The sequence below is a fragment of the Ursus arctos genome, unplaced genomic scaffold, assembly GCF_023065955.2.
Source record: "Ursus arctos isolate Adak ecotype North America unplaced genomic scaffold, UrsArc2.0 scaffold_31, whole genome shotgun sequence".
Lineage (NCBI taxonomy): Eukaryota > Metazoa > Chordata > Mammalia > Carnivora > Ursidae > Ursus > Ursus arctos.
The window spans coordinates 9,869,067-9,893,950 of NW_026622997.1; the positions used below are offsets into that span (position 1 = coordinate 9,869,067).

Here is a 24,884-nt window from a genome sequence, read left to right on the forward strand (position 1 = left end):
ACTCCCTTTCTCCTATTCATTACTACTCCCTCCTTTGCTCCCCAACACTCCTTATCCTGAGCTACCAGCTCTTTCTTGGATTCCATACTCTTATGCCTCTGGTCCTATGCACGTGTGGTCCCTCCACAATGTGGAAATTAGCCATCAAGGTCACTGGTGTGCTGGTCGATGTTTAATAAACAAGGTTTATGGAAGGAGCTCCTGTCGTAATGTTTGGCTGTGGTAGCATATTTATAACCAATTTCAGGTCACTGTCAAAAAGCCCCCAAATGCAGAATTGAGAAAAGATGTGCCCGGTCTCTGATCGTGTTAGCTGTCAACCACTGAAAATTCACTCGTTGTGAAATCTTTTCTGCTCTTCCTCTATGCAGAGTTAGTCACCTCCTCCACTGCCCTCCAATAACCGTTTAGTCTTGAGTTCTGGTTGGAACTTATATATCTCTAACTCTGGTTTTCTGGTGGTCTGTGAGCTTGAGGGGTATGACCAATTCTTAGTTACAGTGCCAGATATTCAGGAAGCCTTTGAATAGCCAATATCACAGTGTATCAGTGGTATTGGTTGTAGTGTTTCGGATGGGAGCATGTACATGGATCTTTGTAGACCTGTTGTCTCTGATGAAAAAAATAAGTCAATGATGTTTGTCTATTATTTTCTTATATACCTTTATTTCTCATGCTTTTTATCTTGGTCATGGTAATTGTACAAAATGGCCTATTAGTTGCAGGATTTAACAGGTGTATAAATCAAGTGGAGAATTGGATGAGATTTTTTTTCCTGTTAACTACAATTATTTATAAATTGATGTTTATATGTTATTTTCTTATATACCTCCTTTTCTCATACTTCTTTTTTTTTTTTTTTAAAGATTTTATTTATTTATTTAACAGAGAGAGACAGCCAGCGAGAGAGGGAACACAAGCAGGGGGAGTGGGAGAGGAAGAAGCAGGCTCCCAGCGGAGGAGCCTGATGTGGGGCTCGATCCCATAACGCCGGGATCATGCCCTGAGCCAAAGGCAGACGCTTAACGACTGAGTCACCCAGGCACCCCCTTTTCTCATACTTCTTTTTTTGGTCATGATAATGTATAAAACTATCTAGACTTTGCTAGATTTAATAGGTCTATAAATCAAGTGGAAAACTGGCTGAGTTTTTTTTTTCCCTGTCAATCAATTATAATTGTTTGTAAATTGATTATACATCTCAGCTTTCCTATCATTTAGTTGTAAAGTGTTTGGTCCAGATTTCCTGTATCAGTCTTCTAGTTTAGCACAATTTGCTGCTTAGTAATCCATCACTGAGTCCCCTTTGTGACCTGGTCAGATGATGACAACCCCAGAATTTTAAAGATATTATAGCTCATAATACATGAAAGAGTAAGAAATAAGCCTATGCTGTTATTATTATTATTGTTCTTCCTCAGTATATTTCCATTTAAGGTTTAGACATTGGGAATGCTGCATAGGACGTGAAGTCAGTATTCAGCAGAAATATTCTCTATCTTACCCCATTCTTCTCTGTCTAGTTACCCCATCCCCCAAAGGGAATCACTATCCAAAACATACCTTTCTAGCGTTTTCGATTGGCTTGTCTGTGAATTTTTGCTCAGGGTTTGAGAGTTGTCTGATTCATGAAGAGGAAATATTTCAGAGGCATAATTTATCAGAACTTCATACCAGAGATCAAAACACAGGTAGGGCAAGGGTAATAAAACCTGATTTACTGAACATCCACTTTGTGCTATGCCCTTTACCTACATTTGCACATTTGCATTTGCACTTTGAGTTTTTATGAGAACTCTGACTCTGATGGCAGTATTCCCATCTAATAAATAAAGCTTACAGAGTATGTGATTTACTGCAGTGTTGAAGCTAAAATTTGAACCTAAGGCCATTGGACCCTAAAGCCACAGGGGTCTGTCTGTTCTAGGATTTGGATTCCTTCTTTGCCCCTCAGCTAAGTACTCCGTTATTCTCTGGGAATAACACTGAAGCAGTTGAACCGTTCTTTGCTTGACATTCAGATCTATCAGTTCTTTTTTTAATTAGGCATCACTGACCATTTTGTGTAACAAGTAAGCTATGATCCTTCTCCACAAGTTGTCCATGAGAGATCTTTGTTACCAGCTTCAGGACAATATGGAGGTTGTACTACGGCTGTGAAACTTTGAGAAATAATTTATTGACTGTGTCTTGTGTGTGAAGAGTTGAGCTGTGGAATGCCTCTCTTCTTTATTGCCCAAGGCCCGTTTGGATTGCTCAGTGGTTGACACAGCTCTCATTTTGGACACCTGCTGTACTCCTTGTTTTACATGTAATTCGTAGTAATCTTGGTAGATCCCTGATGAGATGGAGTGAGTGCCAGTTAACATCTGGGAGAACAGGCTGAAAGAATCTCCTCAGTGGGCCAGGGCCATGCAGCTAGCTAACGGTGGAATGGGAATTTGAACTCTTGCCCGTCTCTGTGTAAGCTCAAGCTCTCTCCTCTCACACGAGCTGCCTCCCCCTCATCCTTCTTTCTAGGAAAGAGACCAGCGTTTGAGTCATCTAAGCAAGCTCAGAGGTCAGATCTGTCTTTATCTGAGCTTGTTCCCCTTTAGTAGTTCCCAGATCACATTACCTGACAGATGGATAACCTTTAGGTTTCCATTAACCCACTGGTTCTTTTTTTTTTTTTTTTAAAGATTTTATTTATTTATTCGACAGAGATAGAGACAGCCAGCGAGAGAGGGAACACAAGCAAGGGGAGTGGGAGAGGAAGAAGCAGGCTCATAGCGGAGGAGCCTGATGTGGGGCTCGATCCCAGAACGTCGGGATCACGCCCTGAGCCGAAGGCAGACACTTAACGACTGAGCCACCCAGGCTCCCCAACCCACCGGTTCTCTGGCCTCATATTACACATCTGAGAACCTTTACAAACTACCAGTATTATCTTCCACTCACATCAAGTTCATCATAAACCCTGGGCATGGGGCCTGGTAATAATATAATTAAAAAGTGTCAGGGGCTTCTAATGTGCCCCTGGGATGGAGGAGAACTGTCATCAGGCCCAAGTCAGACAGCTGTGTGAAAGAGCAGGTGGTACCCATCCATGTTTATTGCCTCCGTGCAGGTGTGGCATTGCCATTTCCTACCAGCGCTGCCGGGGGGAAGCCCTGAATTTAGCAGGATGATGTAAATACATCCTCACATCCCAGTGGTCCAGGAACAGCTCACGTGACTGTGGGCTAGGTGTGTTCAAAGTTTCCTTTGGTAAATCCCTTTTACAAGAGGGAGAACCTAATTTTAAGAGAAAATAAATCCTGTACTTGAATTTTTCCTTCCTTAAGCAGATTTTGGAATTGGTCCTGTCCATAATCTTGAAATACGTGACAGTTAACATTACACCAAGACTTCTTGCTGCCCCATTTAACCAGTCTTCTTGAGATGTGTCTTATTCTTTCACACCCCAACATAAATCAATAAAGCAAAATCTAGTTTTGCATATGCAACGGCCTGAATTTATGTCTTATCAGCCTGTCGTTGAACTGGTTTTAGCAAAACTTTCTATAGAAGATGTGAAAGATGTGAAGATAATTTCAGGAGGCTTCTGAAAGTGGCCAGTACTGCTTCTTACTTTTTGGCAAAATAGTTTCATTAAATGCCATTTTGACTGATGTCAGCATTTAATTAAAAATGAAATTTTCATATGAAGAGATATTTGTAATAAAAATGACTTTATGGGGAAATCTAGGTAATTTTTAAAATGATTACTAAAAGTGCTTATAGCTTTCCCAGAGCTCTGTGCTAGTTGAAGTTAAGATGACACAAATCGTCTTCTGGAACCTAAAGCAACACAAAAACAAAAACAAAATATGTAGGTTGGATGCTAGGTATTTCAGGCAATCCAAGGCTGACTTAAACAACCCTTGACGATTTGCGAACCTGTTTGAGAACTCTTGGCCTTAGCAGCTGTGGGGTTTGTGAACTCTCAGTCTGGAGCAGTGGCTCTTGGTCATGACTGCACGTTACAGTCCCCAGGAGCTTGTGGAACTATTAATGTCAGGGCTCCTCCCACAGCAGTCAAAAATCTCATCATGGTGCCTTGACACAAATTGTTTTTAGCAGCTTTCTAGGTAGATCAGTTGAGATTGAGAACCACTGGCCCTTAGTGCTGCCACTGATACGTGTGACTGATGAAGACACAGTCATTGTTCATCACCGATTTTGGAATTTTGCAAGGCTGGCCTTCTGAAATGTTTGAAGGCAAAGACTTTTTCTTACTCTGTTTGCTAGCACCTCTTCTAAAGAAACAGTAAATATCTGTTAATTAGTTTTATTTCTTTTAAGGTATTCCAGATTTCAAGCTGTTCTCTGGATAAAACTGATTATTTCCCCCAGATAAGCACAAACTATGTGCACAAATATTAAAATAAAGACGCCCCCCCCCACCAAAAAAGCCAAAACAAAACCCAAAAACAAAACCAGGAGATTTTAGGAGATTCAAAGCAGGGAAGTCCTGAAGGCCTAGTGTAGTGGGAGTGACTGGCTGGTGGAGAGGAAGGTATTCCAGCCTCATCAAGAGATGTCTGTCTATCCAGAAACTCCCCATGGCTTTGGGAGAACCCTGAAGGATCTCTCTCATCTGTCTATTCCTGTCTCTATAACAGGCAGCACTACGTGTTACTGTTACATTTTCAAATAAAATCTGTACTTCTCAAATGCATGCTCACTATACTCCTGAATCAACTTTAGAATACTGTGAGTAATGAGAAAGCATTTATCCTCTTGTGATGTTTAAGCCTACTACATACAGAAGCTACTCTCTAATTAACTTCACCTTTTTGTTATTCATTCATCAGATGGTGGCTGCAAAGTAGGATAAATGCACGGGTAGTGGATCTAGTTTAATGTTACTCAAACTTTTTGCATTTGTAGACAAGGGCTGGTTCACAATATTTTCTTTAGATTAATTGGTATCTGTCACATGTAGAAATTTGACTTTTTTTGAAAGACTTAAACCAAAACATTAAATAAAGTTGTAGTTAGAATTGCAAAGTGGTTTGCTTTTAAAATAAGCTGAATTGACCCAGGAGGTTTTAGAGTTACTGTACTTTTCAGTTACATTTTCCTTGTCTTTTAAAAATGATTTATTTATTTATTTATTTTTGAAGTGTAATTGATATAGTCTTATATTAGTTTCATATATACAATATAATGATTTAATAGTTTGTCAGTGCCCATCAGTGCTCAGTAGTTTGAGGAGAAGGAAATAGATACCAATTCCAAACGGTTGGTTATAGATACTTTTTTTTTTTTTAGTTACAACAAAAATCTTTTATTTACCAGAAGGGTAAAAACTAGAAAGCAAAGAAAATGTGATAAAACTTGTTAAAGTTAAGGAATTCTGATTTCCAAATGCCTTATATATTTGTACTTAAAGTCAGATTATTTCCCAGGTAATCTCTGTAGAGTATAAAAGGTGCTAGCCATATTGAAGCTAAACTTTGTTTTTATGTAGTAACACGTTATCAGAAATACCATGTTTAGAAGTGAATATATTTAAGATATCAAAGATATATATGGACTTTTTTATTGAATCTCTATGTATTGAAATTTATTCATAATATGGAAGAACACTGGTGTTTTTTCCTTGCTTAGCATTATTTCAGTATTTCTTTCAATAAAATCCCAGCATCACGTTGTCAGTTTTTACCCCAGACCCTCATTTTAAGGAATATCCTTGTGCCCAGCCCACTGTGGATATCTCCATATAATAAACAAGGGAAGTTTTGAACAGAGTAGGTACTTGTGGGTTGGTATCTTATATCCGTTTGTTTGGACTAGAACCCTAATCCCTTAAAGTATTTTTTCCTTAAAGTTGTACTTTGTCTGTAATTAATCTAAATTATAATTTAAAGTACAGCCACCATCAGTTGCTGACATTTTCAGCTCTTACAAGTATGATCCTGATATGGGTGAAGTGCTGAACATTGCACTGGAGGGTCAGCGTTCAGCCTCGCTCTGCCCCAGCTGTGTGATCCATGATCAGGTTACCTTTTCCTACTTAATTCTCTTCAGTCCAAAATGGAACTAAAATCATCTGTTCTCTCCCTACCTCTAGGGACGTTTTGTAGAGATTAGGAATGTAGTCTCATTATTTTGTGCCATAGATTGGACATTTGTGCCCGTCTCTCCCCAGTTCATATGTTGAAATCCTAACTCCCAATGTGATGGTATTTTGATGTGGGGTATCGGGAGGTGACTGGGTCACAAGGGTGGAGCCCTCATGGTTGGGATCGGTGCCTAATAGAAGGGTCACCAGAGAGCTCTGCCCCTTCTGTCATGTGAGGACACAGTGAAAAAGGGCCGTCTGAACCAGGAAGTGGGCTCTCACGTGGCTCCAAATTTGCCAGCACTTTGAGCTTGGACTTCCGAGCCCCTAGAACTGTGGGGAATAAATGTTTGCTGTTCGTAAGCCACCAGGTCCACGGTATTGTGTTATGGCAGCTCTAGCTAAGAACGTTCTGCTTTGGTTTTCCATAAAAAATAAGAGTGTGCAGGGAGGGCTTGGTATCGCCTCCCAATGAACTTGGTGAACCAGGTCTGGCAGGAACGCAGGTTTTAGTTTTTTGTTTTTTGTTTTTTGTTGTTTTTCCTTTTTTTGAGTAACTTCACATGGTATTGTAACATCTGAAGCTTATGCTTTCTTCAAAATAGAGTAAAATGAAGTGTTTTTACAAGGTCGTTTACTAAAAATGATAGTGGCATACTTTATTTGAAAGAAGCTTAATTTTAATTACTGAAACGTGTTTGGGCAGAAATGTCGCTATGCAATGAATGTTTTGACATGTGTGGATTTAAAATATGTTCCTCAGCCTGATCTTCTATAACTAGTCAACCTCACTGGGTTTTTCAGTTTAGTTGGCATTGGGCTTTTCTTCATTAAGGCTAAAAAATCAAAACCTGATGTCAGAAGCATAATTTCCATATTTGACTCTTAATTAATTTGATAAGAGAATGCGGCCCCCCCCTTTTTTTTCCCCCAACACCAAGCACTTCAGCTCTTTCCAGCAATAGAGGTTCTATTTTTCTCTCTCTCAGAGAAATGGGACTGGAAGGAAATTGCCTAGACCGTTTGGCTCCCATTAAGTACAGAGGAAGATGAATAGTGTCTTCCAGCCACCCGTAGCAGGCCCCGCATGCACCAGAGGACAGTGGCTTCAGCGCTGGTTCATGGCCCTTGTGCCTCAGCTCTGCTCAGAGGTTCGGGTACAGCCTGTGGGTGCTTCGTGTAGCTCCTTGAGAGGGCACTTGGGCCATAACGAGAACAGCCTGAGACCTGCTGGTAGACAGCCACTTGGGTCGAAAAGGTGGTGAAGAAGCTTGAGAAGACAGTAAGGTGACAAAGTGTGTATAAATGGGTGAACGAAGTGCCAGGCAAAGGTGTTGCAAGCACCTAAGCTACAGAGCCCCGAGGGGTTCACTGTTCGGAGCTCCGCTCAGTCCTGTCGTGTGAAAGCTGGGGTGTTGAAAGGCCCCACCTGAGAGCTGTCAGTGGGGCAGTGACCGTGCTGTGGTGCTGTCTCCTGGGAAGAGGCTGGTCCTCTCTTAGCTCTCAGACCAGCAGCTGCGTGTTGCTGCTCCAGGGCTGCGTGGGTTGTGTGTCCTTGGCAGGAATAATAACCACCTAGCCTCGCATTTGTGAGGACAGTCTCTTGATGACCCGTGTGAATCGTGGCCTGGGAGGACAAGGCTAGTTACAGTGCACTGTGGTGCAGAAACCTCGTTTAAGCCCATTTTTCCTCTCTTAAGAAGTAACAAAATTAATTGTGCTTTCTGTTCCTGCCCATTCAGAAGTTGGTGCTTCAAGAAACGAAATGACAGAAAGGCAGGTGATTTAGAGGGAAGAGAACTGCCTAGGATAATGTATGGACCGTTGTCTAACTTCCCCATTGGAATAGATTTGGGTGTCAGTTAAATGTTTTGCTTGGTGTTTCAAGTTTAATGAGACAGCTGCAGAATATACTGAAATAAGTTTCTAGAACATGCTAAACCCATCCCACCTGAACACTTTGGTTCTTCAGTTCCCTCTATTTGGAAACCGTTTCTGTCGTTTTGAATGGCTTATCTTTCTAATCTTGGCTTGAACATTACTTCCTCAGACAGGACTTCCCTGGCTGCTTTTCTTTATCTAAAAATAAGGTATCTACTCCTCTATTTTTTAGGTTTCTATTTATCTCCTACTTAAATGATTAGTTTCACTTGTGGCCATGCCTGATAACCAGCACAGTGCCAGTCCCATGGTAGGAGGTCAGCAGCAGACATGTGTTGAACGAATGAATGAAAATGCTGTGATTCCTTCAGAAAAAGGCACTTATTTAGGGCTCTGTTCAATAGACTGTCTGTGATGATGGAAGTGTTTTGTATCTGCGCGGTGACGTATGGCAGCCACCATCCGCCTCTGGCTCTTGAGCACTTGAAATGTGGCTAGTGCAACTGAGGAAGTCAATTTTTAACTTTAATTTAAATTTAAGTAGCCACATGCGATTAGTAGCTATAGAGTAGCTATGTTAGTAACTATATAGTAGCTGCAGATCTGGAGGATATGCTTTTATCAGCCTTTGACATTTATTTACTTTTTAAAAAAATTTTTATTTCTTTATTAGAGAGAGCGTGTGCGCGCACACACATACACTCTCTCTCTCTCTCTCTCTCACACACACACACACACACACACACACACACAAGCTTGCGCACGTGCATGAAGAGCAGGGATTCTGGGGGTGATGATAGTAGGATTTTATTTTTTTTTAATGTGTATCATGTTGATTGATTTACAGATATTGAACCTGTTTTGCACCCCTGGAATAAATCCCACTTGATCGTGGTGTATGATTCTTCTAATGTATCATTGAATTTGGTTTACTAATATTTTTTGAGGATTTTTATGGTGGTGTCCATCAGGGATATTGGTGTAATTTTCTTTTTTTGTGTTGTTTTTGTCTGGTTTTTGTATGAGGATAATGATGGCCTCTTCTATAGAATGAGTTTGGTTGTTCTTCTTCAGTTTTTTGTAATAGTTTGAGAAGGATAGGTATTAACTCTTCTTTAACTGTTTGGTAGAATTCGTCTCTGTAGCTATCTGGTCCTGACCTTTTATTTGTTGGGAATGTTTTGATTAGTGATTCAATTTCATTACTAGTAATTTGTTCATATTTTCTATTTCTTCTTGATTCAGCCTTGGAAGACTGTGTTTCTAGTAATTTATGCATTCATTCTAGGTTGTTCTATTGGGTAGCATTTAATTGGTTTTTGTTTTAGTTTTGTTTTTTGAGAGAGAGTGTACACTATGTGCACGAGTGGGGGCAAAAGGGTCAGAGGGAGAGAGAGAATCTGAAGCAGTTTCCTCCCCCAGTCTGGAGCAGAGGCTGGGCTCAATTTCACTGCCATGAGATCATGACCTGTGCTGAGATCAAGAGTCTGATGCTTAACCGAGTGAGCCTCTGAGGCACCCCTAGCATATAATTGTAGTAGTCTCTTATGATCCTTTGTATTTCTTTGGTATTGGTTGTAACTTCTCTTTCATTTCATTTCTTTTATTATTATTATTTTTTATTTTTTTAAGATTTTATTTGAGAGAGAGAGAGCACAAGCAGGGTGAGTGGCAGGCAGAGGGAGAGGGAGAAGCAGGCTCCCTGCTAAGCAGAGAGCCCAATGTGTGTGGCTCTATCCCAGGACCCTGGGATCATGACCTGAGCCAAAGGCAGACGCTTAACGGGCTGAGACACCCAGGCATCCCTGTTTCATTTCTGATTTTATCTGTTTGGGCCCTCTTTTTTTTCTTGATGAGTCTGCCAAAGGCTTATCAATTTTATTTTTTCAAATAAGCAGCTCTTAGATTTGCTGATCTTTTCTATTGTTTTATTTTTTTTTTAATTAAAAGTTCATTTATTTCCACTTTGATTTTTGTTATTTCCTTCCTTCTACTAACTTTGGGCTTTGTTTGTTCTTTTTTTTTCTAGTTCCTTTAAGGGTAAAATTAGATTGTTCACTTTAGATTTTTGTTTCTTGAGGTGGGCCTGTGTTGCTATTAACTTTCCTTTTAGTATTGTTTTTGCTGCATTCCATAGACTTTTATTTTGTTTATTTACTTTGTTTAGTTTATTTTGTTTATTCATTTTGTTTAGTTTATTTTGTGTGATATGTTACTACCCCAGATTTCTTTTCATTTCTGTTTGCATGGGATATCTTTTCACTTCCCTTCATTTTGAGTATGTGTGTGTCTCTGAAGTGAGTCTCTTGTAGGCAGCATATAAGTCGGTCTTGCTTTCTTATCCATTTTGTCACCTTTTGTCTTTTGATTGGAGCACTTAGTCCATTTACATTTAAAATACTTATTGATAGATATGTATTTATTGCCATTTTGGTGATTATTTTTTAGTTGTTTTTGTAGTTATTTTGTTCCTTTCTTCTTCTCTTGCTCTTTTCCCTTGTCATTTGGTGACCTTCCTTAGTGTTCCGTTTATATTTATAGTCCTTTCTCATTTTTTGTGTATCTATTATAGATTTGGTTTGTGGTTACCATGGGGTTTATATAAAACACTCTACGTGTATGTTAGTCTGTTTTAAGTTAATGGTTACTTAAGTTCAAGTGTGTTCTAAAAGTACTACATTTTCATATCACTCTAAACCCCATGTTTTATGTTTTTGTCATCATTACATCTTCTTTTGAATAACCCTTGACTAATGATTTTAAGTCCAGATGATTTTACTGCTTTTGTCTTTTACTTTTCTTAGTAGCTCTGTAGGTAGTTGATCCACTACCTTTACTATGTTTTTACCTTTACCAGTGAGATTTTTCTTTCATAATTTCCTTATTTCTAGTTATAGTCTTTTTTTGTTTTTCTATTTAAAGAAGTCCCTTAAACATTTTTTGAAAGACTGGATGGTGTTGATGAACTCCTTTAGCTTTTGCTTGTCTGGGAAAATCCTTATCTTTAATGCTGAGTGATAACATTGCTGGGTAGAATATTGGTTCTAAGTTTTTTCATTTCAGCATTTTGTATACAGTGTAACATTCCTTTTTGGCCTGTAAAGTTTCTATGAAAAATCAGCTGATAGTTTTATGGGGGTTCCCTTATATATAACTAGTTGTTTTTTCTCTCACTGCTTTTAAGATTCTCTTATCCACTGATACTTTGATTATAATATGTCTTGGTGTGGGTCTCTTTGAGTTCATCTTGTTCGGGAGTCTCTGCACCTCCTGGACTTGAATGTTTGTTTCCTTTGCCAGCGTAGGGAAATTTTCAGGCATTATTACTTCAAATAGGTTTTCTGTCCTTTTCTTTTTCTCTTCTTCTGGGATCCCTATAATACAAATGTTAGTATGCTCAATGTCATTTGGTCCCTTAAACTACTGTCGTTTTTTAAAAAAATTCTTTTTTCTTGTTGCTTCTCTGATCGGGTGATTTCCAGTACCCTGTCTTCCAGATCACTGATCTGTTCATCTGCTTCATCTAATCTGCTGTTGTTTTCTTCCTATGTATTTTTCATTTCAGTGATTGTGTTCTTCAGCTCTGATAGATTCTTTTTTATATATTACTATTATTTTTATCTCTTTGTTGAAGTTCTCACTGTGTTTTTCCATTCTTCTCCTAAATTCAGTGACCATCTTTATGACCATTACTTTGAACTTTTTATCTGGTCGATTGCTTATCTCCATTTCATTTAGTTCTTTTTCTGAGTTTTTGTCTTGCTCTTTCGTCTGCAACATGTTCCTCCTATACCTCTTTTGTCTTATTCTCTGTTTGTTTCTATGTATTAGGTTAATCAGTTATATCTCCTAGTCTTGAAGGAGTGCCGTTAAACAGAAGGTGACCCAAGGAACCCAGCAGTACAAAACCCCCTTGGTCAAATGAGCCAGGTGCCATAGGAGTGTCCCCTGTGTGGGCTGCATGCATCCTCCTATTGTGGCTCTTTTGCAATTGGTGTGGACTTTGAGGTGTGCAGGGCTGTTGAGGTCTGGCCAGGTTTGCTATTGCCTGCTGGTGGAGTGGGGTTGGCTTTTGGTCTATCTGGCAGTGAGTTCCAGCTGTGTGTTGGCAGATAGAACAGGTCTCGTGTGGGCTTAACTGTGACTGTTGTCGACATCCTAGTGTTTGGGGCTGGTGCCCTGGGGTGGGGGAGCTTTGGAGAGGCTTCAGTGCCAGTGAACACTATATGTCAGGTGTGGTGGGGCAAGGAGCACTTCGAAGGGGCTCTGGTGCTGGCTAAGGGTGCCCATTTGGAGTGCTTAGTTGTGGAGCCGTTTGAGAGGCGTTCTAGCTTGGTGGTTGGTTTGGACAGGGCCAGTCTGCAGGGAAGCACTGGGGCAGACTGAGTGGTGCAAGCACTGTAGATGGAGAGTGTCAGAAATGGTGCTTGCCAGCAGCAGGCCAGCTAGAGACAGAAGGATAAGAAAGATGGTATCTGCCAGCACTTCTGTCCCTAGAGAACATTCTAACAGATCCCTGCTCTTCTGGCACATACCCTAAAATTAGTGGATCTCCTTCTTTTGTAACCTAGGAACTTTTCAAACTATGTGTCTGCACTGGGACTTGGAGTGAGTGAGACTGTATGAGTGCCCTTGGAGAGCACCTTCGGATTGCCCTCCAGCTCTCCTGGACATAAGTCCCGTTAGTTTTCAAAGATGCTTGTCTTCCTGGTGCAAGTCCCCTGGCCTTTGGATCCCAATATGGGGCTTGGGCATCTCATTCCTTGTGGAGGGGCAGGCTCTATGGTTGTGATATCCCTCCCTCTTGACAGGTGCCCCATGAGATGTGTTGGTTCTGACTAAATGGTGTCTCTGCCTCTTCTACCCCTCTTGATATGGCTTTTTCTTTATATCTTTTTATCCTTATATATGCCTTTTGTATTCTTATATCTGAAGATATATGTCTTCTGCTAGTGTTCAGTTTGTTTGCAGAGATGGTTGTTTTTTGTATGTAGTTGTAGCTTTTGCTGTGTGCATGGGAGGAGGTGAGCTCAGGAGCTTTCTACTCCCATCGTCTTGATCCCACTTCATTAAATTGTCTTATTCAGGTCTTGAAATTAGAAATAGAACCAGCAGTTGCATCTTTTACTGTGTAAAAATAAGGAAAATGTTTAAAAGTCATGTTTCATGATAGACTTTTAAAAAATGTAGTTATGTGTGTGTATATATAAAAATTGATCATTTTAATGATTTTAAATATACAGTTCAGGGACATTAGTACATATATATTGTTGTGTAACCATCACAATGATCCATTCTCTAGCACTTTTTCATCTCTCAAACACTATCCCCGTTGAACAATTACTCCCCATTCTCCCCTCCCCCTGGCCTCTGATAGCCACTATTCCACCCTCTCTCTATATGAATTTGATGATGGATTTTTAAATTCTTGTCCAAAGTCATTGTTCAAACCAATAGATAATACTAATATCTATGTGTCTATAGGGATCACCTCTTTTAAAATGACCTTGACCTAACTAAATGCATAATTGCCATATACTGGGAAATGGTAGACACTTCTTGCTAAGGACCTGAATCCATCCAATTTGGTCACTGCTCCTAGCTATCACTAACCTTACTTGCTTGCCCTGAAAAAGATCATTTTTCTCATTTATAAAAACAATAACTCTGGAAAATTACTTTTAAGTGACAGGTGGTAAAATTGACTTTTTTGCATATGTGTCGTCATGTGCTTATATTCCAAACTTTTTAACAGTCTCCATTGAGAAAGGCAAAAAGAAGCAGGGATCAGTTATTTAAAATTTTTAATATCTTCTAACTTAGAATAATATCGTTGTGAACACTGGGGAACTGTGCAGAATAAGCACACCTAAACTTAAGAATTCAAGGTGGCTTTTTAGTCTTTTAATGAGCAGTTAGAGTTTGGGGAATTTGAGGTGTTACCTTCACCAAATAACTTGCCCCTTATTGCTGTCGGTGTATCACTGTATTCAGAAGACCAAGGAACAAAGCAGGAGATGCAGCCCCAAGGAGAGACTTACCATTGGCATATGTGCTTAGAAGTAATCAGCAGAATGGGCATATAAGGGCCACTCTAAAAGAAACACACAGTTCTGCTGTCATATCCTGAATGTGCATTAGGGAACATTTCCTGAGGTCAGTGGCCTTTACAGTGGACGCTGAAGGCCACAGACCGTCTTAGCTGGTGCAGGTGGGGAGGTGAGATGGGCCATTCCTGGTGGAGGAGACCACCAGAATTTAGATTGATGGGTAGGGTAAGCAGCTGTAGTTCTAGTCCTTGTGAGCAGTTTCATTCAACTGGAGTGTGGGGTGCAGTCCCTGGGAGGGAAGAGGTTTGGGCTTGTGGGGAATGCTGGGATAGGCCAAGTAGAGTCCAGGTCTTTTGAAGCTTAATAAGGTTGTGCTTTGGAAGGGTAAGTCCAGGCATAGTGTATAAGCTATATCAGAGAAGGTAATCATTTTAGGTGGAAGGTGGTTAAAGGTTGTTTAATTATTTTGAAGGAAGATAAAGAGGGTCTCTAAATTATGTCGGTTTTGGTGGGAGTGGGTAAGAGGGCCAAAATGGCAGAAATGTTGTGAAGATAGAATTCACAGGCCTTCTCAGTGGATTGAATGAAGCAGAGTAGGAAGGTCAAGAGTGATCATTAAGTCCCTAGGTTGTAATGCATATCATACAAAATTCGAAAGTATAAATGCATGTATTAGAAAAGTAAGCCTCTCTCCTGTGTCTGTCCCTCAGCTCTTACAACCTCTTACATACTTTCTTACATATGTGTGTATATACATAAGCTATGTTTATATTCCCGTTAAACAATGTTAAAAATTACCCTGCATGGTAATCAATACCTTGTTTATCATTTAACAGTATATCTTGGAGATATCTTATGTCAATACAGGTAGAGCTACCTTATTCTTAATTTACTTAGCTAGTCCCTGATTAATAGAAATGTGTTTCCTGTCTTTGGCTCTTACAAATTGCTTAGTGAATATCTTTGTTCACGCATTATTTTGCACACATGCCAACAAGTGTATCTGTAGACTGAAAGTACTGCAGGTGGGATTGCTGAATGAAAGGGTGTGTGCGTTGTAGTGTTCATGATATTGCCAGTTGTTTTCCATAGAGTTTTTATCAGCACTGCTTGTTTCTTAGACCCTCATAATAATATGATATCAAACAACATAATCTTTCCCAGTTTGTAGAGTTAAAAAATCTAATTGTCACTTTAATTTGCATTTCCTTCTGAGTGAGATTGAGCATCTTTTTATAATGTTCAGAGGCATTTGTAATTCCTTTTTGGGAAACTTTATGTCACTAGCTGATTCCCATTTCTCTATTCGGAAGTTGGGCTTTCATGGAATGCTTATAGTGGTTTCTCATAAATAATAATCCTGGAGTTTTGGTGTATTTGTTGGAATGACTTGAAGGCAATAAGTATTTATTCCCATTTTTTTAAGAGTTCGTTTTAATGAAGAGTCAATGTTAATTTTTTTCAAATGCCTTTTGAGCATCTGAGGGACTGATTATATGATTTTTCTCCTTTGGTGATAGGGTAAATTGGAGGACCGATTTTCTATTTTGATTTATGCTTGCATCCTGTGCATGACAGGCACCCACCACTCCTTTTGGCCATGGAATAGTATTTCACTGGTTTCTGGATTCTGTTTATTCATGTATTATTTGGGATTTTTGCATATAATCCGTAAGTATCTTATTCATCACTGAAACAGCTTTTCAGAGATCACTGATCAGCTCCCATGGGTTCAGTTACCCCTCTTCTCATGTACACTCGTTAATCTTGTTCACCGTAGTGGTGGCATTTCACACCTTACCAATGTTTTCACCTTATCTTTTTAAAATGCTCTCCTTTCTTAGCTTCTGTGATACTAGGACCTGAGCCCTCCACTCCCTGATGAATTCTCCTCAGAGGAGAACCTGCCTATCCAGAGCCTCCCTCCTTGACCTTCTTTCAAGCCTGACGTCAGCACTAATGTGGACCGACCTCTCATACATCACGTGACATGCTCATCTGCATGTCCCACCATCACTACAAACACAGTGTGTCTGTCAGAAACTCATTCCTCACTCTCACCCCAAATCAGCTTCTCCACTTGATACGCTTTCTTCTGTTCGTTGTAACATCTACCATTTTCATAATGATCCTGGCTCTGGCATGTATTGAGCACCTGCTGTATGCCAGGCCCTGAGAAGCTGAATAGCTAGGAGAGAAAATGGGAACAAGGAAGGCAGGCTCAAATGTAGATTCCTTTCTCTAGAAACTTGAGGTAATGGAGAAAAAGATGTTGTTTGAAAAGGTGAAGGGGTAAAGAAGTTGAGGGAAGCCTGATTTGTTTGAGGTGAGGAAACAATGAAAGGTGAGAAGCATCAGATGCAAGAATCAAAGAGGCTAATGGGAACATTGCCTAGGAGGTAACTGATGCAGTTAGTTGCCAGAAGAAGAGAAGGATGGGAAGGTCCAGAGAGACTCTGAGAGGAGAACCGTCGGGTGCAAGAACATGAGGCCCGGGTTAATGAAAAAGGTGGCATTTTGTTCTTGAAGAGAACAGACATTTTAAGTTCTCTGAACACTTTTCTTAATGTGTCTATCTGTATTAGCACGATCTGCTTTCGGCTACGTTTGATAGACTGTCAAAGTCTGTAGAGGGCATGGAGGACCATCAAGGGCTAATCTTAGCATGTCGTAGATGCTCACAGTTGGTCCTTGAATTTAAGGCTCCATCTGCAAGTACATTTTTTGTTGTCGTTCAGGGAAGACTGCTTTTTTGTTCTCTCTTTTAGCAGTTTGGTTATCAGGAGTGTTGGGGCAGGTAGAGAAGGAATTAACATCTCCTAATGCCACTCATTTAGGCCATGTGAGCATATCTCTCCCTAGCAATAGTAGCTGTGTGGGGAGCAGTGAGCCGCTGTGCACCCCATGCACAGTTCTGATGGAGGCTGTCCTCCCTCAGCCCTCTGCAGAAGTCCTCGCAGTCTCAGAGTGCCGCTTGTTTTCATGGGCTTTTTCACACCAGTTGTTTGCCTTGATTGTTAGGAAAGTTCATATACCGGGAATATGGTTTTTACATTTTCCTCTCTCCTCTTGGTTCCTGCTCTCATCCACCTGCCTCAGCCACATCTGTCCCTCCTTTTGCATGATAGCGTTTCATGTCCTATGATAGATAGCCTTATAGCTCTTGTTCTCCAGGATAATCTTTTTTGTTGTTTCTTTTCCACTAAATACTTGATTTCCAGACACTTTATATTCTCTTAGAGAACCTGTAATTTCTGGAGGCTTGCATTAGTACATTTTTAAAGAGAACATTGGGTTAATTATTTTCCAATGAGGGTACACTACTACCTTTCCTTTTGCTTATAAATAGAATTATAATTTGATTTACTGTCTATGTTCACTTATGGTAACTTTAGTGCTTCTCATAAAGAGAAAAGTTTATAGTGCTATTCAGAATATAAAGTGCTTTTTCTCTACCTATGGTCCTGCCCTCTGTCACTCTGCATATAGTAAATAAGTGTATGTGTATGTGTACATATTATATACATACACACGTATAATGTAATTGTACAAAAGTATGTAAGAATGTAGTATATATCATTATGTTTATAGTATATAACATATAATTATATAGTCCATAACTATATAATTATGTATAAAGCATATGTTTGTGTGTGTGTGTGAGAGAGAGTGAGATCAAGAGCAAGAGTGAGAGAGAATAGTTTCTACATGTTAAATAATTGCCAGATTAATTCTGGTACTGCTTGAGAATGTTCCAGAGTCATAGACCCCTCTTGAGTCCTTTTACCCTTGTGAACCCTGAGAGGGAAACCTGAATCTTGTCAGACCTAGTGGGGAAGAAAGGCTCTGCCTTTCTGGGGTCTGACTTTGTACCTTATCTCTGTGGAGAGCTGCCTGGTAAGCTCTGGCAAGGAGGTGTCTTTACATAAAGAACCTGACAAATTCTGTCTCCGAAATCAGCCTGCCCTGGGCATGATATAAGCCCACGGATGGGGACATTGAGTTTTCTGTTCCTCTGTGCTTTCTCACCTCCTAGCCATCCTTCCTCCTAGACAAAGAATCTTCTAGAGTGGACCTCTACTCTGTCAATGCCATTTCCTTCTTTGGAGGACTTTTATAGTATGCCACAAATTCTCTATTAGAAAAAGCTGTGTTTATATGAATGTTTAGATGGAAACCTTTTCCAGAAAACACACCATTAGTACAGATGGGGAATTCTTCAAGACAAGGAGCTTACCCCAGTTCATGTGGTTCCAGTCCCCTTTCTCAGTAGGTGCTTTATGGTGACACTTTTGGAAATTGTGAAGCTATTTACTCTTCTGAAAGCAGGGGATAGGGATGAATAGCAACGTGGCCGTAGAGCCCTCCACTTATTAGAATATGTGACTTCTAATATGTGACCCAATTGTGGGTATCTGTCTGGTTCTCCTATAATGTATATTTTTTCTTCCTAGTCTTTTCTTATTTTCTTTCTTCCACCCACACGGCCTTGTTCTCAGAGCCCTCCTTTTATTTATCAGGGAGTGTCACCACATCCAAGATGTTCCTTCTCCTTGCTCATTGGCAATGTCATAGTTTTGACTGGGTGACAAACATTTTCTCCTCTGAGTTTTGCTTTTCCATCTGTGCTGAGCCCAGTGATTGTCATATCTTGTCCAACCATCTGTCCCGAGTTTTTGCTATCTTCTTTTGATGTTTCTAATCAATAGTTTGGAGCCGCTTCTTATGGTGCCTTATTGTTGGCTTGTTGAGGGCCGGGTTGACCTCCTGTATTGTGCTCTGAACTCTTCTCACCAATTAGGTTTGCTGACACTACAGAATTTGATGACAGCCATTCTAAGACACAGCATGACCTGTGGTTTTGAATATATGTAGCCTGATTCTCCCATTTGTGATGTTGGTGGGGACACTGTTGCAGGTGCTGGCCATATGTAGGCATGGGGGTGGGGTAGACAAAAGTCCCTGCTCTCGTACAATGTATGTTCTCCTCCATGGAGTTTTAGAACATACTCTTAAAAGACAGAGGAAGAAAAATTCCACTCTATTGGCTTTTAATACACAGGTGAGAGAAAATAGCACTGGTCAGTCTGTGCCATGGCTTCATCGCCTGATTTTAAGCAACACAATTATTGGATCTCTTTGCTCTTTCATCAAAATGGTACTAATTTTAGGCAAGGTGTAAGACCAATATATACTTAACATTCTTTGAACTACTTGTAGGAAGCATTCAGATGAATTCAGGGTTACTATTATTATATGTAAATAAACCTCCAATATGTGTATTTGTTCTCTTCCACAGTAAATAGAACGGAGTAAAGTTTTATTTTGTACAGTTTTACTTATCTATGTATATGGTGTCTATGTGTAATAATAGTGCTTGTTTCCCCCCATATTATAATAAATAAATTTTACTAATAGATCTAGGCATTGTACTGACATTTAAACATGCAAGGAGAAATTTTGACAGTATATGTAATATATAGCCTAAAATACATAACTGACAGTTGCAGGAAAATCATCATTGTTACGTCCCATGGAGGTAGCAAAAGTGTTGAAGTCATTTATCCTAGCTTGAAGTCCTAAAATGTTTAACTCTCAATATTAATAATGTAGAGTATATTTACCCCATTTGCAACATTTCTTCATAATTGACATGCACTTAGAGCTGGAGAATTTTGATGGTTCATTCATTTTAACAGCAAAACTGAGTTATTCTTAAAAATGTAAGAAAATTTAAATAAAATATTTTGACGACACATTTGACATATTACATAAATCAAATTCCAGATTTAAGTCAACGGACAAGGGATTATGTTTGAATTTTAATCCTTAAAAGTTTGACTGTTCTATAATTTCTACCAATGCCTTAAAGACTGGCATGATAGACTGCTTGTGTAGTTACCAAACCAGGCATGGGTTTGAATTCTTACATCAGGGAAAATCCAAAATGGACAAAATGCTATTCCTTTGTGCTTGGCTCCTTTTTAGAAGCTAGTCAGAAATTCTAAAGTTTTCAAGATCGTTATTAAATATAGTTGATCCTTGAACAACATGCATTTGAAAGGCACAGGTCCACTTATACGTGGACTTCTTATAGTACTGTAAATGTATTTTTTTCTTTCTTGTGATTTTGTAATGTTTTTTCTTTAGCTTACTTCATTGTAAGAATATAGTATATATTATGTACAAAATATGTGCTAATCGACTATGTTATCGGTAAAGCTTCCAATCAGTAACAGACTATTAGTAGTTAAGTTTTGGGGGAGTCAAAAGTTCTTTGTGGATTTTTGACTGTTCAGGGGGCAGTGCCCTAACCCTGGTGTTGTTCAAGGGTCAACTTTAATGGTGTTTTTAATGTATGAAATTGTTTTGAAAAAAATTGGAAATAGCTTACTGCAGGCTGCATTTTCTAAAACTAGAGGAAATTTGAATTTTGGTATATCTATATCATATTTAGAAATCTGGGACTGCCAACAGATTTTTAAACCCTGTTTTACCTACTTTGCACCAAAATTATGGCAAATGTTTTTGTGTGGGACGGAGAGGGGCAGTAATACTCCATAAGTTATGCTTTCTTTTACAGAGGTTTCTCTAGTTAAGCAAGAAGATTTTCTATACAAAGTTGACGTGTTCTGTGGACCCAAGATGTCACATCTCACTGATGGTTGTTAAGTTACTACAGGGATTACAAATTCCTTTGGAGGGAAGAGCATCAAAGTCATCTGGGTGTCTATTTTATTGACTACTTAAAATGCACAGTATATTTACTTCTAAACTTTCGAAGTTTGAACGCAAGACAGCCTAGATTAAATGAAATAGGAGTTTTTCAAGAAGAATGTGCTCATGTAGAATATACTTCGGTTTTTCTACTTGAACTACAAAAACTCTAGGTTGACATAGTCTTGTTTTGGTGGCCTGTGGTTGGTAATGAGATCCAACTTGGTAATATTCTCTTTCATCCCCCCCGGGGTGGGTTAAAACAATTCTGGAGTGGAAGTACTGTGTAGTCTCATGGAGCATTTTTTTCCAGATGTCTCCTCCAGAGCATGCACAGTATATAAGAATCTATCTTTATTCTTCTCACTTTTATATTCTTCAGAAACAGGTGTAGAAACCTTCATGGTGTGGTGTGTGTTCATTGGGAAAAGAGCTTGATTAGTATTTACCTACCAAGTGGCTAGTTATTTTGATAAGTTCATTCTTGTGAATGTGATCTGAGATAAGGAACTTGGTTTTATCTAGCCTAAGACATGGCTGCTTAACCTTGATCCTTTTTTTATCTTTGGAATTTTAGTAGGATGCTGCTTTCAGATAAGTTGAGCCTGTTCTAATCTTTGTTCCAAAAGCCAGCGCTGCTTAAATAAAGCACTTCTCCGAAGGCAGTGTGCTGCGGGGTTGGGCGCACAGTTAGTAAAGAGGCTGAAGAGGCCAGTGGTGATTCCAACGCTCCCAAACCATTCAGTTTTGGGGGGAAAAAACCCTTTGACTTTTATAATTTGTAAGAAAATGAAGTGCAAGGTCTCTCATAAAAAAATAACATCTCTTCTGTTGTACCGGTATTTCGTGAGTGATTTGTCTTTCTTGTTGTTAGAATTAAATTTTGAGTGTATTTGGTGAAAAATAAGCCTTCCTTATGAATATTCATTCATTAATTTTCAAATGTGTGGTAGTGGAACATGCAAAATCTAGTAAGATGCATTTCCTTCCTCTGGAGAGCGCGTAGTTTAGTGGGAGAGACCAAGTCAACAGCTACAACAAAAAAATGGTGATCTGGCTGGTCAGTGCTGGATAGGCACACAGTGCTGTGGGAGCAGAGTGGAGGGTTACTTAACCTGGATAAGTGGAGTCAGAGGTTTTCTTGGGGGGGTTGTCAGAATACACAGGAGTTAACCAGGCAGAGAGTGGGAGGACTTCGCTTGGCTGAGGGAGCTATGTTTGCACGGACGCGTGCTTATTACGTGTGGTTGATGTTTGGGGAGAGGTAGTTGATAGCAACATGTGGACTAGGTCAGATATTCAGAAAAGAAATTACGAAGATAAAAGACTTCAGATTTTTTTTGACAGGTTTTAAGTAGAAGAGTGACCTTATAAGACTTGTATTTTAGATGATTTTGACAGGAGCCTAGAGAGCTGGTCAGAGCCACATGTGTTGGTGGGAGGTAGAGCACTGCACTTTTGTATTTTGATAACGTAGGTGGGGAATGATGAAGGCCTGAACTAGCAGTAGTGGAGGAGATGGGGGCGTGGGAGGCACAAATCCTAGAGATTTGGGGTTTAGATGCAGTAGGGCCTAGCAACTGCTTGGATATCAGGAATAAAGGGGCAGGACTAAAGGATGCCTTCCAGTTTTCTGGATTGAGTAATCAGGTGCTGGTTGGTAGCATTCCACCACATACAAATGCACAAGCTAGTATTAGATTTTGGATGTGTTGAGTTTAAGGTGCCTGGGCAGTGCCCAGGTAAAGTCCTGCCTGTGTAAACTGGAGCTCATGAGGGAGACTGGGGGTGGAAATACAGAGGTCTGACAGACCTTGACATATCATTGGTAATTGAAGTTAGTGATATTCAAAAGTAGAGGGGACCAAGGAAGGGTATGTAGTAGAGAAGAAAACAGGGCCAAAGATGGGGTCACGCATAAGGGATGGTTGGAGGATGTGGGTCCTTGAAGGAGACTGAGAGGGAGTGTTCAAAGAGCTGGGAGGAAGGTCAGGAGGAAGGTGGAAAAACGGAGGGAAGGCACATACTTTGGAAGAGGATGTGACCAATAGTGTCCTATGCTACAGAGACTTCAAGTAAGATAAGCACTGGGAAGTGGCCATTGAATTGAGTAAATGGGAGGCCCTTGGTGACACTACTGAAAATAGTTCCAGTGGACAGAGAACCTAGAGTTCATTGAGTTGAGAAAATGAAGACGGGATGGGCTTAATGTTTAAGCCTCCATGCCTTCTTGAGAAATAAGGATAAGACAAGGACAGAGGGGACTGTAGCCGGATGGGGTCGTGGGTGCTTGTAGAAATTCGAGCGTTTTGTATGCTGAAATGAATACACCATAATGCTTTGGCCTAGGTAAGACAAAAGCTCCCTTTTCCATTGGAAGTAGGATACAAGCGAGAAAGATAGATGCCAAAGAAGTGAAGATTAAGTGTATGCTAGCAGCAAGGGTGGTGAGAACTGGAAGGATTATTATTTGGTCATTCTATACCTCCCCGTAAAGAAAGATACGTTATTTAAAACTAAGAGTGAGCCATGTGATTTTTATGATGAAGAAACTAGTTTTTCTGCATAGAAAGTTCGGTGATTTATAAGTCTTTAAACCTCAGTGGAGGAAAAGTTATTACTTAATAATATCATAGACATTCAGTTTTATTTAAAGAATCCTTGTAGAAGACAAATTGGAAACTCCATGTGCTGTTTTTCCATCTACTAGAGGGTTTACTCAAATTATATTCCTGTCATTGGCATTTTGGAGCTTGAGGACAATAGGATTGTTACAACATGAATTTTTAGAGCCAATTTTGACCACAGTGAAGTGACTGTGAAGGCTGAAGGTCAAGAGTATGATTGATTGGGTGATTACAATTCCTTTTAAAACAAATTAGAGGTGGCAGTTTTGCCACCGGCGAAAAGTACTGCAAGGAAATGAATCTCATCAGCATTTAAAACTTCTTGGATCATCAAAAAAGAGTTTAATGTTTAAAATATAGACACACACACACACCCCACAGAGGAATGACTTGCATTAGTAATTCCCATGTGTGATGTTTTACAGTGTAGTGCTTAGCCTTATTTTTCTGCTAAATCATATACAGGCACTAAACTGGGTTTTTTATTTTTAACTTAGGGACTCGTACCCTAAATGTTAAATACACTTATCAGTCCCATTTATTTACTTTCTGTATTCATCTTTATATTTGGGGTCTTCTAGATTATTGGATTTGTGATTAATGGTTTGTGTTTGGGATCCCTGATTTAGAAGGAGGCAGGGGAGCAGGAAGGAAGCAAGGGCCAGTGTTAGGAAAGGAAGGGCAAAGGAAGGGATGAAGAATGGAGAACGATATGTGTGGGTGTCTTTTGTCTTGGAGTAGGGTGAGATGGTGGTTTTGGAGAACTAATTTTTCTCAGGAAACTAATACGTGTCAGACACCAAGCTGTGCGTTTTCATGTATATTACATCCTCACAATAATCTTGGCAAGGTAGATATTGAAATTATTTGTAGTTTCAAAGGAAAAAAATGAAAGGAGGTAAGAAGATACGAGAAAAGTTTAAAAAAAAGATTTTGTTTATTTATTAGAGAGAGAGAGAGAACACGTGCGAGTGGGGAGGGGCAGAGGGAGAGGGAGAGAATCTCAGTGGACTGTGCTGAGCGCAGAGCCCAACGAGGGGCTTGATCTCAGGACTCTGAGATCATTACCTGAGCTGAAATCAGGAGTCATTTGCTTAACTGATTGAGCCACCCAGATGCCCTCCCCCCAGAAAAGAACTTTTAAAAGTAAAGAAAAATAGTGATGGTAATGATGATGGTGATTGTTATAGTTGAACATTGCTTCAGTGTAGCTGGTTGTGTCGCTTTTATTCTGGTATTTTGGGGAGAGAATGTAGTCTTTGGCAGAGTCAAAAAGGTTATTGTTGGTTATTAAACTGGTTATATGGGAGCTAGTTGAACTGTCTACTTTTGTATATTCTTGGAAATTTTCATACTAATAGGTTTTTTAAATGATCAAGCAAAGAAGTAATAGTCTTGGTTGTGATAAAAAGTGAAAGCGTAGTTATGAATAGCAGGGAGAATTTCCTTCTTTTTTCTTCTTTTAGATGTAGTAGCCTATGAACCCATTTCTGAGGCAAAATTCCTAACAAACTATTT

General features: G+C 39.6%; 1 protein-coding gene across 3 annotated transcripts in view; it reads left to right on the forward strand.

The window, feature by feature from the left end:
- Positions 1–24,884, forward strand: part of FARS2 (phenylalanyl-tRNA synthetase 2, mitochondrial) — a 535,745-nt gene that overhangs the window by 16,048 nt on the left and 494,813 nt on the right. The window lies entirely within an intron of this gene.